Raw genomic sequence first — 21,362 nt, 5'->3', positions numbered from 1 at the left:
GCATAACGCATAACGCATAACGCATAACGCAAAACGCATAACGCATAACGCATAACGCATAACGCATAACGCATAACGCATAACGCATAACGCATAACGCATAACGCATAACGCATAACGCATAACGCATAACGCATAACGCATAACGCATAACGCATAACGCATAACGCATAACGCATAACGCATAACGCATAACGCATAACGCATAACGCATAACGCATAACCCATAACGCATAACCCATAACGCATAACGCATAACGCATAACGCATAACGCATAACGCATAACGCATAACGCATAACGCATAACGCATAACGCATAACGCATAACGCATAACGCATAACGCATAACGCATAACGCATAACGCATAACGCATAACGCATAACGCATAACGCATAACGCATAACGCATAACGCATAACGCATAACGCATAACGCATAACGCATAACGCATAACGCATAACGCATAACGCATAACGCATAACGCATAACGCATAACGCATAACCCATAACGCATAACCCATAACGCATAACGCATAACGCATAACGCATAACGCATAACGCATAACGCATAACGCATAACGCATAACGCATAACGCATAACGCATAACGCATAACGCATAACGCATAACGCATAACGCATAACGCATAACGCATAACGCATAACGCATAACGCATAACGCATAACGCATAACGCATAACGCATAACGCATAACGCATAACGCATAACGCATAACGCATAACGCATAACGCATAACGCATAACGCATAACGCATAACGCATAACCCATAACGCATAACCCATAACGCATAACGCATAACGCAAAACGCATAACGCATAACGGATAACGCATAACCCATAACGCATAACGCAAAGCCGATAATGCATAACGCATAACGCATAACACATCGCGCATATCGCATAACGCATAACGCAAAGCCGATAACGCATAACGCATTACGCATAACCCATAAAGCATAACGCATAACGCATAACGCAAAACGCATAACGCATATCGCATAACGCATAACGCATGACGCATAACCCATAACGCATAACACATAACGCAAAACGCATAACGCATAACGCATAATGCATTACGCATAATCCATAACGGATAACGCATAACGCATAACGCAAAACGCATAACGCATGACGCATTACGCATACCGCATAACGCCTAACGCATAACGCATAACGCATAACGCATAACGCATAACGCATAACGCATAACGCATAACGCATAACGCATAACGCATAACGCATAACGCATAACGCATAACGCATAACGCATAACGCATAACGCATAACGCATAACGCATAACGCATAACGCATAACGCATAACGCATAACCCATAACGCATAACCCATAACGCATAACGCATAACGCATAACGCATAACGCATAACGCATAACGCATAACGCATAACGCATAACGCATAACGCATAACGCATAACGCATAACGCATAACGCATAACGCATAACGCATAACGCATAACGCATAACGCATAACGCATAACGCATAACGCATAACGCATAACGCATAACGCATAACGCATAACGCATAACGCATAACGCATAACGCATAACGCATAACCCATAACGCATAACCCATAACGCATAACGCATAACGCATAACGCATAACGCATAACGCATAACGCATAACGCATAACGCATAACGCATAACGCATAACGCATAACGCATAACGCATAACGCATAACGCATAACGCATAACGCATAACGCATAACGCATAACGCATAACGCATAACGCATAACGCATAACGCATAACGCATAACGCATAACGCATAACGCATAACGCATAACGCATAACGCATAACGCATAACCCATAACGCATAACCCATAACGCATAACGCATAACGCAAAACGCATAACGCATAACGGATAACGCATAACCCATAACGCATAACGCAAAGCCGATAATGCATAACGCATAACGCATAACACATCGCGCATATCGCATAACGCATAACGCATAACGCATAACGCATGACGCATAACGCATAACGCATGACGCATAACGCATAACGCATAACGCATAACGCATAACGCATAACGCATAACGCATGACGCATAACCCATAACGCATAACACATAACGCAAAACGCATAACGCATAACGCATAACGCATAACGCATAACGCATGACGCATAACGCATAACGCATGACGCATAACGCATAACGCATAACGCATAACGCATAACGCATAACGCATAACGCATAACGCATAGCGGATAACGGATAACGCAAAACGCATAACCCATACCGCATTACGCAGAATGCATATCGCATAATCCATAACGGATAACGCATAACCCATAACGCATAACGCAAAGCCGATAATGCATAACGCATAACGCAAAGCCGATAATGCATAACGCATAACGCATAACACATCGCGCATATCGCATAACGCATAACGCAAAGCCGATAACGCATAACGCATTACGCATAACCCATAAAGCATAACGCATAACGCATAACGCAAAACGCATAACGCATAACGCATAACGCATAACGCATAACGCATGACGCATAACCCATAACGCATAACACATAACGCAAAACGCATAACGCATAACGCATAATGCATTACGCATAATCCATAACGGATAACGCATGACGCATAACGCAAAGCCGATAACCCATAACGCATAACGCAAAACGCAGAACGCATAACGCATTTCGCATACCGCATAACGCATAACGCATAACGCATAACGCATAACGCATAACGCATAACGCATAACGCATAACGCATAACGCATAACGCATAACGCATAACGCATAACGCATAACGCATAACGCATAACGCATAACGCATAACGCATAACGCATAACGCATAACGCATAACGCATAACGCATAACGCATAACGCATAACGCATAACGCATAACGCATAACGCATAACGCATAACGCATAACGCATAACGCATAACGCATAACGCATAACGCATAACGCATAACGCATAACGCATAACGCATAACGCATAACGCATAACGCATAACGCATAACGCATAACGCATAACGCATAACGCATAACGCATAACGCATAACGCATAACGCATAACGCATAACGCATAACGCATAACGCATAACGCATAACGCATAACGCATAACGCATAACGCATAACGCATAACGCATAACGCATAACGCATAACGCATAACGCATAACGCATAACGCATAACGCATAACGCATAACGCATAACGCATAACGCATAACGCATAACGCATAACGCATAACGCATAACGCATAACGCATAACGCATAACGCATAACGCATAACGCATAACGCAAAACGCATAACGCATAACGCATAACGCATAACGCATAACGCATAACGCATAACGCATAACGCATAACGCATAACGCATAACGCATAACGCATAACGCATAACGCATAACGCATAACGCATAACGCATAACGCATAACGCATAACGCATAACGCATAACGCATAACGCATAACGCATAACGCATAACGCATAACGCATAACCCATAACGCATAACCCATAACGCATAACGCATAACGCAAAACGCATAACGCATAACGGATAACGCATAACCCATAACGCATAACGCAAAGCCGATAATGCATAACGCATAACGCATAACACATCGCGCATATCGCATAACGCATAACGCAAAGCCGATAACGCATAACGCATTACGCATAACCCATAAAGCATAACGCATAACGCATAACGCATAACGCATAACGCATAACGCATAACGCATAACGCATAACGCATAACGCATAACGCATAACGCATAACGCATAACGCATAACGCATAACGCATAACGCATAACGCATAACGCATAACGCATAACGCATAACGCATAACGCATAACGCATAACGCATAACGCATAACGCATAACGCATAACGCATAACGCATAACGCATAACGCATAACGCATAACGCATAACGCATAACGCATAACGCATAACGCATAAAGCATAACGCATAACGCATAACGCAAAACGCATAACGCATATCGCATAACGCATAACGCATGACGCATAACCCATAACGCATAACACATAACGCAAAACGCATAACGCATAACGCATAATGCATTACGCATAATCCATAACGGATAACGCATAACGCATAACGCAAAACGCATAACGCATGACGCATTACGCATACCGCATAACGCCTAACGCATAACGCATAACGCATAACGCATAACGCATAACGCATAACGCATAACGCATAACGCATAACGCATAACGCATAACGCATAACGCATAACGCATAACGCATAACGCATAACGCATAACGCATAACGCATAACGCATAACGCATAACGCATAACGCATAACGCATAACGCATAACGCATAACGCATAACGCATAACGCATAACGCATAACGCATAACGCATAACGCATAACACATCGCGCATATCGCATAACGCATAACGCAAAGCCGATAACGCATAACGCATTACGCATAACCCATAAAGCATAACGCATAACGCATAACGCAAAACGCATAACGCATATCGCATAACGCATAACGCATGACGCATAACCCATAACGCATAACACATAACGCAAAACGCATAACGCATAACGCATAATGCATTACGCATAATCCATAACGGATAACGCATAACGCATAACGCAAAACGCATAACGCATGACGCATTACGCATACCGCATAACGCCTAACGCATAACGCATAACGCATAACGCATAACGCATAACGCATAACGCATAACGCATAACGCATAACGCATAACGCATAACGCATAACGCATAACGCATAACGCATAACGCATAACGCATAACGCATAACGCATAACGCATAACGCATAACGCATAACCCATAACGCATAACCCATAACGCATAACGCATAACGCAAAACGCATAACGCATAACGGATAACGCATAACCCATAACGCATAACGCAAAGCCGATAATGCATAACGCATAACGCATAACACATCGCGCATATCGCATAACGCATAACGCAAAGCCGATAACGCATAACGCATTACGCATAACCCATAAAGCATAACGCATAACGCATAACGCAAAACGCATAACGCATATCGCATAACGCATAACGCATGACGCATAACCCATAACGCATAACACATAACGCAAAACGCATAACGCATAACGCATAATGCATTACGCATAATCCATAACGGATAACGCATAACGCATAACGCAAAACGCATAACGCATGACGCATTACGCATAACGCATAACGCATAACGCATAACGCATAACGCATAACGCATAACGCATAACGCATAACGCATAACGCATAACGCATAACGCATAACGCATAACGCATAACGCATAACGCATAACGCATAACGCATAACGCATAACGCATAACGCATAACGCATAACGCATAACGCATAACGCATAACGCATAACGCATAACGCATAACGCATAACGCATAACGCATAACGCATAACGCATAACGCATAACGCATAACGCATAACGCATAACGCATAACGCATAACGCATAACGCATAACGCATGACGCATAACGCATAACGCATGACGCATAACGCATAACGCATAACGCATAACGCATAACGCATAACGCATAACGCATGACGCATAACCCATAACGCATAACACATAACGCAAAACGCATAACGCATAACGCATAACGCATAACGCATAACGCATGACGCATAACGCATAACGCATGACGCATAACGCATAACGCATAACGCATAACGCATAACGCATAACGCATAACGCATAACGCATAGCGGATAACGGATAACGCAAAACGCATAACCCATACCGCATTACGCAGAATGCATATCGCATAATCCATAACGGATAACGCATAACCCATAACGCATAACGCAAAGCCGATAATGCATAACGCATAACGCAAAGCCGATAATGCATAACGCATAACGCATAACACATCGCGCATATCGCATAACGCATAACGCAAAGCCGATAACGCATAACGCATAACGCATAACGCATAACGCATAACGCATAACGCATAACGCATAACGCAAAACGCATAACGCATAACGCATAACGCATAACGCATAACGCATAACGCATAACGCATAACGCATAACGCATAACGCATAACGCATAACGCATAACGCATAACGCATAACGCATAACGCATAACGCATAACGCATAACGCATAACGCATAACGCATAACGCATAACGCATAACGCATAACGCATAACGCATAACGCATAACGCATAACGCATAACGCATAACGCATAACGCATAACGCATAACCCATAACGCATAACCCATAACGCATAACGCATAACGCATAACGCATAACGCATAACGCATAACGCATAACGCATAACGCATAACGCATAACGCATAACGCATAACGCATAACGCATAACGCATAACGCATAACGCATAACGCATAACGCATAACGCATAACGCATAACGCATAACGCATAACGCATAACGCATAACGCATAACGCATAACGCATAACGCATAACGCATAACGCATAACGCATAACGCATAACCCATAACGCATAACCCATAACGCATAACGCATAACGCATAACGCATAACGCATAACGCATAACGCATAACGCATAACGCATAACGCATAACGCATAACGCATAACGCATAACGCATAACGCATAACGCATAACGCATAACGCATAACGCATAACGCATAACGCATAACGCATAACGCATAACGCATAACGCATAACGCATAACGCATAACGCATAACGCATAACGCATAACGCATAACGCATAACGCATAACGCAAAACGCATAACGCATAACGCATAACGCATAACGCATAACGCATAACGCATAACGCATAACGCATAACGCATAACGCATAACGCATAACGCATAACGCATAACGCATAACGCATAACGCATAACGCATAACGCATAACGCATAACGCATAACGCATAACGCATAACGCATAACGCATAACGCATAACGCATAACCCATAACGCATAACCCATAACGCATAACGCATAACGCAAAACGCATAACGCATAACGGATAACGCATAACCCATAACGCATAACGCAAAGCCGATAATGCATAACGCATAACGCATAACACATCGCGCATATCGCATAACGCATAACGCAAAGCCGATAACGCATAACGCATTACGCATAACCCATAAAGCATAACGCATAACGCATAACGCAAAACGCATAACGCATATCGCATAACGCATAACGCATGACGCATAACCCATAACGCATAACACATAACGCAAAACGCATAACGCATAACGCATAATGCATTACGCATAATCCATAACGGATAACGCATAACGCATAACGCAAAACGCATAACGCATGACGCATTACGCATACCGCATAACGCCTAACGCATAACGCATAACGCATAACGCATAACGCATAACGCATAACGCATAACGCATAACGCATAACGCATAACGCATAACGCATAACGCATAACGCATAACGCATAACGCATAACGCATAACGCATAACGCATAACGCATAACGCATAACGCATAACGCATAACGCATAACGCATAACGCATAACGCATAACGCATAACGCATAACGCATAACGCATAACGCATAACGCATAACGCATAACGCATAACGCATAACGCATAACGCATAACGCATAACGCATAACGCATAACGCATAACGCATAACGCATAACGCATAACGCATAACGCATAACGCATAACGCATAACGCATAACGCATAACGCATAAAGCATAACGCATAACGCATAACGCAAAACGCATAACGCATATCGCATAACGCATAACGCATGACGCATAACCCATAACGCATAACACATAACGCAAAACGCATAACGCATAACGCATAATGCATTACGCATAATCCATAACGGATAACGCATAACGCATAACGCAAAACGCATAACGCATGACGCATTACGCATACCGCATAACGCCTAACGCATAACGCATAACGCATAACGCATAACGCATAACGCATAACGCATAACGCATAACGCATAACGCATAACGCATAACGCATAACGCATAACGCATAACGCATAACGCATAACGCATAACGCATAACGCATAACGCATAACGCATAACGCATAACGCATAACGCATAACGCATAACGCATAACGCATAACGCATAACGCATAACGCATAACGCATAACGCATAACGCATAACGCATAACACATCGCGCATATCGCATAACGCATAACGCAAAGCCGATAACGCATAACGCATTACGCATAACCCATAAAGCATAACGCATAACGCATAACGCAAAACGCATAACGCATATCGCATAACGCATAACGCATGACGCATAACCCATAACGCATAACACATAACGCAAAACGCATAACGCATAACGCATAATGCATTACGCATAATCCATAACGGATAACGCATAACGCATAACGCAAAACGCATAACGCATGACGCATTACGCATACCGCATAACGCCTAACGCATAACGCATAACGCATAACGCATAACGCATAACGCATAACGCATAACGCATAACGCATAACGCATAACGCATAACGCATAACGCATAACGCATAACGCATAACGCATAACGCATAACGCATAACGCATAACGCATAACGCATAACCCATAACGCATAACCCATAACGCATAACGCATAACGCAAAACGCATAACGCATAACGGATAACGCATAACCCATAACGCATAACGCAAAGCCGATAATGCATAACGCATAACGCATAACACATCGCGCATATCGCATAACGCATAACGCAAAGCCGATAACGCATAACGCATTACGCATAACCCATAAAGCATAACGCATAACGCATAACGCAAAACGCATAACGCATATCGCATAACGCATAACGCATGACGCATAACCCATAACGCATAACACATAACGCAAAACGCATAACGCATAACGCATAATGCATTACGCATAATCCATAACGGATAACGCATAACGCATAACGCAAAACGCATAACGCATGACGCATTACGCATACCGCATAACGCCTAACGCATAACGCATAACGCATAACGCATAACGCATAACGCATAACGCATAACGCATAACGCATAACGCATAACGCATAACGCATAACGCATAACGCATAACGCATAACGCATAACGCATAACGCATAACGCATAACGCATAACGCATAACGCATAACGCATAACGCATAACGCATAACGCATAACGCATAACGCATAACGCATAACGCATAACGCATAACGCATAACGCATAACGCATAACGCATAACGCATAACGCATAACGCATAACGCATAACGCATAACGCATAACGCATAACGCATGACGCATAACGCATAACGCATGACGCATAACGCATAACGCATAACGCATAACGCATAACGCATAACGCATAACGCATGACGCATAACCCATAACGCATAACACATAACGCAAAACGCATAACGCATAACGCATAACGCATAACGCATAACGCATGACGCATAACGCATAACGCATGACGCATAACGCATAACGCATAACGCATAACGCATAACGCATAACGCATAACGCATAACGCATAGCGGATAACGGATAACGCAAAACGCATAACCCATACCGCATTACGCAGAATGCATATCGCATAATCCATAACGGATAACGCATAACCCATAACGCATAACGCAAAGCCGATAATGCATAACGCATAACGCAAAGCCGATAATGCATAACGCATAACGCATAACACATCGCGCATATCGCATAACGCATAACGCAAAGCCGATAACGCATAACGCATAACGCATAACGCATAACGCATAACGCATAACGCATAACGCATAACGCAAAACGCATAACGCATAACGCATAACGCATAACGCATAACGCATAACGCATAACGCATAACGCATAACGCATAACGCATAACGCATAACGCATAACGCATAACGCATAACGCATAACGCATAACGCATAACGCATAACGCATAACGCATAACGCATAACGCATAACGCATAACGCATAACGCATAACGCATAACGCATAACGCATAACGCATAACGCATAACGCATAACGCATAACGCATAACGCATAACGCATAACCCATAACGCATAACCCATAACGCATAACGCATAACGCATAACGCATAACGCATAACGCATAACGCATAACGCATAACGCATAACGCATAACGCATAACGCATAACGCATAACGCATAACGCATAACGCATAACGCATAACGCATAACGCATAACGCATAACGCATAACGCATAACGCATAACGCATAACGCATAACGCATAACGCATAACGCATAACGCATAACGCATAACGCATAACGCATAACCCATAACGCATAACCCATAACGCATAACGCATAACGCATAACGCATAACGCATAACGCATAACGCATAACGCATAACGCATAACGCATAACGCATAACGCATAACGCATAACGCATAACGCATAACGCATAACGCATAACGCATAACGCATAACGCATAACGCATAACGCATAACGCATAACGCATAACGCATAACGCATAACGCATAACGCATAACGCATAACGCATAACGCATAACGCATAACGCATAACGCATAACGCATAACGCATAACCCATAACGCATAACCCATAACGCATAACGCATAACGCAAAACGCATAACGCATAACGGATAACGCATAACCCATAACGCATAACGCAAAGCCGATAATGCATAACGCATAACGCATAACACATCGCGCATATCGCATAACGCATAACGCATGACGCATAACCCATAACGCATAACACATAACGCAAAACGCATAACGCATAACGCATAATGCATTACGCATAATCCATAACGGATAACGCATAACGCATAACGCAAAACGCATAACGCATGACGCATTACGCATACCGCATAACGCCTAACGCATAACGCATAACGCATAACGCATAACGCATAACGCATAACGCATAACGCATAACGCATAACGCATAACGCATAACGCATAACGCATAACGCATAACGCATAACGCATAACGCATAACGCATAACGCATAACGCATAACGCATAACGCATAACGCATAACGCATAACGCATAACCCATAACGCATAACCCATAACGCATAACGCATAACGCATAACGCATAACGCATAACGCATAACGCATAACGCATAACGCATAACGCATAACGCATAACGCATAACGCATAACGCATAACGCATAACGCATAACGCATAACGCATAACGCATAACGCATAACGCATAACGCATAACGCATAACGCATAACGCATAACGCATAACGCATAACGCATAACGCATAACGCATAACGCATAACGCATAACCCATAACGCATAACCCATAACGCATAACGCATAACGCATAACGCATAACGCATAACGCATAACGCATAACGCATAACGCATAACGCATAACGCATAACGCATAACGCATAACGCATAACGCATAACGCATAACGCATAACGCATAACGCATAACGCATAACGCATAACGCATAACGCATAACGCATAACGCATAACGCATAACGCATAACGCATAACGCATAACGCATAACGCATAACGCATAACGCATAACGCATAACGCATAACCCATAACGCATAACCCATAACGCATAACGCATAACGCAAAACGCATAACGCATAACGGATAACGCATAACCCATAACGCATAACGCAAAGCCGATAATGCATAACGCATAACGCATAACACATCGCGCATATCGCATAACGCATAACGCATAACGCATAACGCATGACGCATAACGCATAACGCATGACGCATAACGCATAACGCATAACGCATAACGCATAACGCATAACGCATAACGCATGACGCATAACCCATAACGCATAACACATAACGCAAAACGCATAACGCATAACGCATAACGCATAACGCATAACGCATGACGCATAACGCATAACGCATGACGCATAACGCATAACGCATAACGCATAACGCATAACGCATAACGCATAACGCATAACGCATAGCGGATAACGGATAACGCAAAACGCATAACCCATACCGCATTACGCAGAATGCATATCGCATAATCCATAACGGATAACGCATAACCCATAACGCATAACGCAAAGCCGATAATGCATAACGCATAACGCAAAGCCGATAATGCATAACGCATAACGCATAACACATCGCGCATATCGCATAACGCATAACGCAAAGCCGATAACGCATAACGCATTACGCATAACCCATAAAGCATAACGCATAACGCATAACGCAAAACGCATAACGCATAACGCATAACGCATAACGCATAACGCATGACGCATAACCCATAACGCATAACACATAACGCAAAACGCATAACGCATAACGCATAATGCATTACGCATAATCCATAACGGATAACGCATGACGCATAACGCAAAGCCGATAACCCATAACGCATAACGCAAAACGCAGAACGCATAACGCATTTCGCATACCGCATAACGCATAACGCATAACGCATAACGCATAACGCATAACGCATAACGCATAACGCATAACGCATAACGCATAACGCATAACGCATAACGCATAACGCATAACGCATAACGCATAACGCATAACGCATAACGCATAACGCATAACGCATAACGCATAACGCATAACGCATAACGCATAACGCATAACGCATAACGCATAACGCATAACGCATAACGCATAACGCATAACGCATAACGCATAACGCATAACGCATAACGCATAACGCATAACGCATAACGCATAACGCATAACGCATAACGCATAACGCATAACGCATAACGCATAACGCATAACGCATAACGCATAACGCATAACGCATAACGCATAACGCATAACGCATAACGCATAACGCATAACGCATAACGCATAACGCATAACGCATAACGCATAACGCATAACGCATAACGCATAACGCATAACGCATAACGCATAACGCATAACGCATAACGCATAACGCATAACGCATAACGCATAACGCATAACGCATAACGCATAACGCATAACGCATAACGCATAACGCAAAACGCATAACGCATAACGCATAACGCATAACGCATAACGCATAACGCATAACGCATAACGCATAACGCATAACGCATAACGCATAACGCATAACGCATAACGCATAACGCATAACGCATAACGCATAACGCATAACGCATAACGCATAACGCATAACGCATAACGCATAACGCATAACGCATAACGCATAACGCATAACGCATAACCCATAACGCATAACCCATAACGCATAACGCATAACGCAAAACGCATAACGCATAACGGATAACGCATAACCCATAACGCATAACGCAAAGCCGATAATGCATAACGCATAACGCATAACACATCGCGCATATCGCATAACGCATAACGCAAAGCCGATAACGCATAACGCATTACGCATAACCCATAAAGCATAACGCATAACGCATAACGCAAAACGCATAACGCATATCGCATAACGCATAACGCATGACGCATAACCCATAACGCATAACACATAACGCAAAACGCATAACGCATAACGCATAATGCATTACGCATAATCCATAACGGATAACGCATAACGCATAACGCAAAACGCATAACGCATGACGCATTACGCATACCGCATAACGCCTAACGCATAACGCATAACGCATAACGCATAACGCATAACGCATAACGCATAACGCATAACGCATAACGCATAACGCATAACGCATAACGCATAACGCATAACGCATAACGCATAACGCATAACGCATAACGCATAACGCATAACGCATAACGCATAACGCATAACGCATAACGCATAACGCATAACGCATAACGCATAACGCATAACGCATAACGCATAACGCATAACGCATAACGCATAACGCATAACGCATAACGCATAACGCATAACGCATAACGCATAACGCATAACGCATAACGCATAACGCATAACGCATAACGCATAACGCATAACGCATAACGCATAAAGCATAACGCATAACGCATAACGCAAAACGCATAACGCATATCGCATAACGCATAACGCATGACGCATAACCCATAACGCATAACACATAACGCAAAACGCATAACGCATAACGCATAATGCATTACGCATAATCCATAACGGATAACGCATAACGCATAACGCAAAACGCATAACGCATGACGCATTACGCATACCGCATAACGCCTAACGCATAACGCATAACGCATAACGCATAACGCATAACGCATAACGCATAACGCATAACGCATAACGCATAACGCATAACGCATAACGCATAACGCATAACGCATAACGCATAACGCATAACGCATAACGCATAACGCATAACGCATAACGCATAACGCATAACGCATAACGCATAACGCATAACGCATAACGCATAACGCATAACGCATAACGCATAACGCATAACGCATAACGCATAACACATCGCGCATATCGCATAACGCATAACGCAAAGCCGATAACGCATAACGCATTACGCATAACCCATAAAGCATAACGCATAACGCATAACGCAAAACGCATAACGCATATCGCATAACGCATAACGCATGACGCATAACCCATAACGCATAACACATAACGCAAAACGCATAACGCATAACGCATAATGCATTACGCATAATCCATAACGGATAACGCATAACGCATAACGCAAAACGCATAACGCATGACGCATTACGCATACCGCATAACGCCTAACGCATAACGCATAACGCATAACGCATAACGCATAACGCATAACGCATAACGCATAACGCATAACGCATAACGCATAACGCATAACGCATAACGCATAACGCATAACGCATAACGCATAACGCATAACGCATAACGCATAACGCATAACGCATAACGCATAACGCATAACGCATAACGCATAACGCATAACGCATAACGCATAACGCATAACGCATAACGCATAACGCATAACGCATAACGCATAACGCATAACGCATAACGCATAACGCATAACGCATAACGCATAACGCATAACGCATAACGCATAACGCATAACGCATAACGCATAACGCATAACGCATAACGCATAACGCATAACGCATAACGCATAACGCATAACGCATAACGCATAACGCATAACGCATAACGCATAACGCATAACGCATAACGCATAACGCATAACGCATAACGCATAACGCATAACGCATAACGCATAACGCATAACGCATAACGCATAACGCATAACGCATAACGCATAACGCATAACGCATAACGCAAAACGCATAACGCATAACGCATAACGCATAACGCATAACGCATAACGCATAACGCATAACGCATAACGCATAACGCATAACGCATAACGCATAACGCATAACGCATAACGCATAACGCATAACGCATAACGCATAACGCATAACGCATAACGCATAACGCATAACGCATAACGCATAACGCATAACGCATAACGCATAACGCATAACGCATAACGCATAACGCATAACCCATAACGCATAACCCATAACGCATAACGCATAACGCAAAACGCATAACGCATAACGGATAACGCATAACCCATAACGCATAACGCAAAGCCGATAATGCATAACGCATAACGCATAACACATCGCGCATATCGCATAACGCATAACGCAAAGCCGATAACGCATAACGCATTACGCATAACCCATAAAGCATAACGCATAACGCATAACGCAAAACGCATAACGCATATCGCATAACGCATAACGCATGACGCATAACCCATAACGCATAACACATAACGCAAAACGCATAACGCATAACGCATAATGCATTACGCATAATCCATAACGGATAACGCATAACGCATAACGCAAAACGCATAACGCATGACGCATTACGCATACCGCATAACGCCTAACGCATAACGCATAACGCATAACGCATAACGCATAACGCATAACGCATAACGCATAACGCATAACGCATAACGCATAACGCATAACGCATAACGCATAACGCATAACGCATAACGCATAACGCATAACGCATAACGCATAACGCATAACGCATAACGCATAACGCATAACGCATAACGCATAACGCATAACGCATAACGCATAACGCATAACGCATAACGCATAACGCATAACGCATAACGCATAACGCATAACGCATAACGCATAACGCATAACGCATAACGCATAACGCATAACGCATAACGCATAACGCATAACGCATAACGCATAACGCATAACGCATAACGCATAACGCATAACGCATAACGCATAACGCATAACGCATAACGCATAACGCATAACGCATAACGCATAACGCATAACGCATAACGCATAACGCATAACGCATAACGCATAACGCATAACGCATAACGCATAACGCATAACGCATAACGCATAACGCATAACGCATAACGCATAACGCATAACGCATAACGCATAACGCATAACGCATAACGCATAACGCATAACGCATAACGCATAACGCATAACGCATAACGCATAACGCATAACGCATAACGCATAACGCATAACGCATAACGCATAACGCATAACGCATAACGCATAACGCATAACGCATAACGCATAACGCATAACGCATAACGCATAACGCATAACCCATAACGCATAACCCATAACGCATAACGCATAACGCAAAACGCATAACGCATAACGGATAACGCATAACCCATAACGCATAACGCAAAGCCGATAATGCATAACGCATAACGCATAACACATCGCGCATATCGCATAACGCATAACGCAAAGCCGATAACGCATAACGCATTACGCATAACCCATAAAGCATAACGCATAACGCATAACGCATAACGCAAAACGCATAACGCATATCGCATAACGCATAACGCATGACGCATAACCCATAACGCATAACACATAACGCAAAACGCATAACGCATAACGCATAATGCATTATGCATAATCCATAACGGATAACGCATAACGCATAACGCAAAACGCATAACGCATGACGCATTACGCATACCGCATAACGCCTAACGCATAACGCATAACGCATAACGCATAACGCATAACGCATAACGCATAACGCATAACGCATAACGCATAACGCATAACGCATAACGCATAACGCATAACGCATAACGCATAACGCATAACGCATAACGCATAACGCATAACGCATAACGCATAACGCATAACGCATAACGCATAACGCATAACGCATAACGCATAACGCATAACGCATAACGCATAACGCATAACGCATAACGCATAACGCATAACGCATAACGCATAACGCATAACGCATAACGCATAACGCATAACGCATAACGCATAACGCATAACGCATAACGCATAACGCATAACGCATAACGCATAACGCATAACGCATAACGCATAACGCATAACGCATAACGCATAACGCATAACGCATAACGCATAACGCATAACGCAAAACGCATAACGCATAACGCATAACGCATAACGCATAACGCATAACGCATAACGCATAACGCATAACGCATAACGCATAACGCATAACGCATAACGCATAACGCATAACGCATAACGCATAACGCATAACGCATAACGCATAACGCATAACGCATAACGCATAACGCATAACGCATAACGCATAACCCATAACGCATAACCCATAACGCATAACGCATAACGCAAAACGCATAACGCATAACGGATAACGCATAACCCATAACGCATAACGCAAAGCCGATAATGCATAACGCATAACGCATAACACATCGCGCATATCGCATAACGCATAACGCAAAGCCGATAACGCATAACGCATTACGCATAACCCATAAAGCATAACGCATAACGCATAACGCAAAACGCATAACGCATATCGCATAACGCATAACGCATGACGCATAACCCATAACGCATAACACATAACGCAAAACGCATAACGCATAACGCATAATGCATTACGCATAATCCATAACGGATAACGCATAACGCATAACGCAAAACGCATAACGCATGACGCATTACGCATACCGCATAACGCCTAACGCATAACGCATAACGCATAACGCATAACGCATAACGCATAACGCATAACGCATAACGCATAACGCATAACGCATAACGCATAACGCATAACGCATAACGCATAACGCATAACGCATAACGCATAACGCATAACGCATAACGCATAACGCATAACGCATAACGCATAACGCATAACGCATAACGCATAACGCATAACGCATAACGCATAACGCATAACGCATAACGCATAACGCATAACGCATAACGCATAACGCATAACGCATAACGCATAACGCATAACGCATAACGCATAACGCATAACGCATAACGCATAACGCATAACCCATAACGCATAACCCATAACGCATAACGCATAACGCAAAACGCATAACGCATAACGGATAACGCATAACCCATAACGCATAACGCAAAGCCGATAATGCATAACGCATAACGCATAACACATCGCGCATATCGCATAACGCATAACGCAAAGCCGATAACGCATAACGCATTACGCATAACCCATAAAGCATAACGCATAACGCATAACGCAAAACGCATAACGCATATCGCATAACGCATAACGCATGACGCATAACCCATAACGCATAACACATAACGCAAAACGCATAACGCATAACGCATAATGCATTACGCATAATCCATAACGGATAACGCATAACGCATAACGCAAAACGCATAACGCATTACGCATTACGCATACCGCATAACGCCTAACGCATAACGCATAACGCATAACGCATAACGCATAACGCATAACGCATAACGCATAACGCATAACGCATAACGCATAACGCATAACGCATAACGCATAACGCATAACGCATAACGCATAACGCATAACGCATAACGCATAACGCATAACGCATAACGCATAACGCATAACGCATAACGCATAACGCATAACGCATAACGCATAACGCATAACGCATAACGCATAACGCATAACGCATAACGCATAACGCATAACGCATAACGCATAACGCATAACGCATAACGCATAACGCATAACGCATAACGCATAACGCATAACGCATAACGCATAACGCATAACGCATAACGCATAACGCATAACGCATAACGCATAACGCATAACGCATAACGCATAACGCATAACGCATAACGCATAACGCATAACGCATAACGCATAACGCATAACGCATAACGCATAACGCATAACGCATAACGCATAACGCATAACGCATAACGCATAACGCATAACGCATAACGCATATCGCATAACGCATAACGCATGACGCATAACCCATAAAGCATAACGCATAACGCATAACGCATAACGCATGACGCATAACGCATGACGCATAACGCATAACGCATAACGCATAACGCATAACGCATAACGCATAACCCATACCGCATTACGCATAATGCATATCGCATAATCCATAACGGATAACGCATAACCCATAACGCATAACGCAAAGCCGATAATGCATAACGCATAACGCATAACACATAGCGCATATCGCATAACGCATAACGCAAAGCCGATAACGCATAACGCATTACGCATAACCCATAAAGCATAACGCATAACGCATAACGCATAACGCATAACGCATAACGCATAACGCATAACGCATAACGCATAACGCATAACGCATAACGCATAACGCATAACGCATAACGCATAACGCATAACGCATAACGCATAACGCATAACGCATAACGCATAACGCATAACGCATAACGCATAACGCATATCGCGTAACGCATTTCGCATGACGCATAACCCATAAAGCATAACGCATAAAGCATAACGCATAACGCATAAAGCATAACGCATAACGCATAACGCATAACGCATAACGCATAACGCATAACGCATAACGCATAACGCATAACCCATACCGCATTACGCATAATGCATATCGCATAATCCATAACGGATAACGCATAACCCATAACGCATAACGCAAAGCCGATAATGCATAACGCATAACGCATAACACATAGCGCATATCGCATAACGCATAACGCAAAGCCGATAACGCATAACGCATTACGCATAACCCATAAAGCATAACGCATAACGCATAACGCATAACGCATAACGCATAACGCATAACGCATAACGCATAACGCACAACGCATAACGCATAACGCATAACGCATAACGCATAACGCATAACGCATAACGCATAAGGCATAACGCATAACGCATAACGCATGACGCATAACGCATGACGCATAACGCATAACGCATAACGCATAACGCATAACGCATAACGCATAACGCATAACGCATAACGCATAACGCATAACGCATAACGCATAACGCATAACGCATAACGCATAACGCATAACGCATAACGCATAACGCATAACGCATAACGCATAACGCATAACGCATAACGCATAACGCATAACGCATAACGCATAACGCATAAGCATAACGCATAACGCATAACGCATAACGCATAACGCATAACGCATAACGCATAACGCATAACGCATAACGCATAACGCATGACGCATAACGCATAACGCATGACGCATAACGCATAACGCATAACGCATAACGCATAACGCATAACGCATAACGCATAGCGGATAACGGATAACGCAAAACGCATAACCCATACCGCATTACGCAGAATGCATATCGCATAATCCATAACGGATAACGCATAACCCATAACGCATAACGCAAAGCCGATAATGCATAACGCATAACGCATAACACATCGCGCATATCGCATAACGCATAACGCAAAGCCGATAACGCATAACGCATTACGCATAACCCATAAAGCATAACGCATAACGCATAACGCAAAACGCATAACGCATAACGCATAACGCATAACGCATGACGCATAACCCATAACGCATAACACATAACGCAAAACGCATAACGCATAACGCATAATGCATTACGCATAATCCATAACGGATAACGCATAACCCACAACGCATGACGCATAACGCAAAGCCGATAACCCATAACGCATAACGCAAAACGCAGAACGCATAACGCATTACGCATACCGCATAACGCATAACGCATAACGTATAACGCATAACGCATAACGCATAACGCATAACGCATAACGCATAACGCATAACGCATAACGCATAACGCATAACGCATAACGCATAACGCATAACGCATAACGCATAACGCATAACGCATAACGCATAACGCATAACGCATAACGCATAACGCATAACGCATAACGCATAACGCATAACGCATAACGCATAACGCATAACGCATAACGCATAACGCATAACGCATAACGCATAACGCATATCGCATAACGCATTTCGCATGACGCATAACCCATAAAGCATAACGCATAACGCATAACGCATAACGCATAACGCATAACGCATAACGCATAACGCATAACGCATAACGCATAA

Source organism: Lasioglossum baleicum, unplaced genomic scaffold (genome assembly GCF_051020765.1).
Source record: "Lasioglossum baleicum unplaced genomic scaffold, iyLasBale1 scaffold0050, whole genome shotgun sequence".
Taxonomy (NCBI): Eukaryota; Metazoa; Arthropoda; class Insecta; order Hymenoptera; family Halictidae; genus Lasioglossum; species Lasioglossum baleicum.
Note: the sequence above shows the minus strand (reverse complement) of the source record.